A 434-nucleotide genomic window follows, 5' to 3' on the forward strand; every position below is an offset into this window, starting at 1 on the left:
ACCTTCGCGACCGTGACACGTGTCCCCGTCGCTAGGCGAACAGTGACAATGTCACCCAACCGTGCTTTCAGCGCCTCAGCATACAGCTAAATTCCTTCCATCGTGGAGCGTCGAGTCTAATTGCCCGATGTCCCTATATCTATGAGGAATTTCCATGGCTTCTCGAAGCCCTCTACGGTCACCTCCATGACCAGCAAACCCGACTTGCATACTCGTTCCGTGTTCAAGAGGACGGAATTTCCGGGCTGGGTCCTGTTGACCTATGCCTCCCTGAGGCTCAACAGAACTCAGTTCTTCCCCAATAGGTCGCCCCGTGCCTACTGAGTGGTGTCGTTTCTCCGCGACGAACCAGACTGGTAGGCGTTGGGGCGATGGTTCGAAGAACCCTGACGCGCCTTGCGCAGGGGGCAACCGTTCCGAAGGTGACGGGTGTC

The sequence above is a fragment of the Plasmopara halstedii genome (assembly GCF_900000015.1).
Source record: "Plasmopara halstedii genome assembly, contig: Scaffold_323, whole genome shotgun sequence".
NCBI lineage: Eukaryota > Oomycota > Peronosporomycetes > Peronosporales > Peronosporaceae > Plasmopara > Plasmopara halstedii.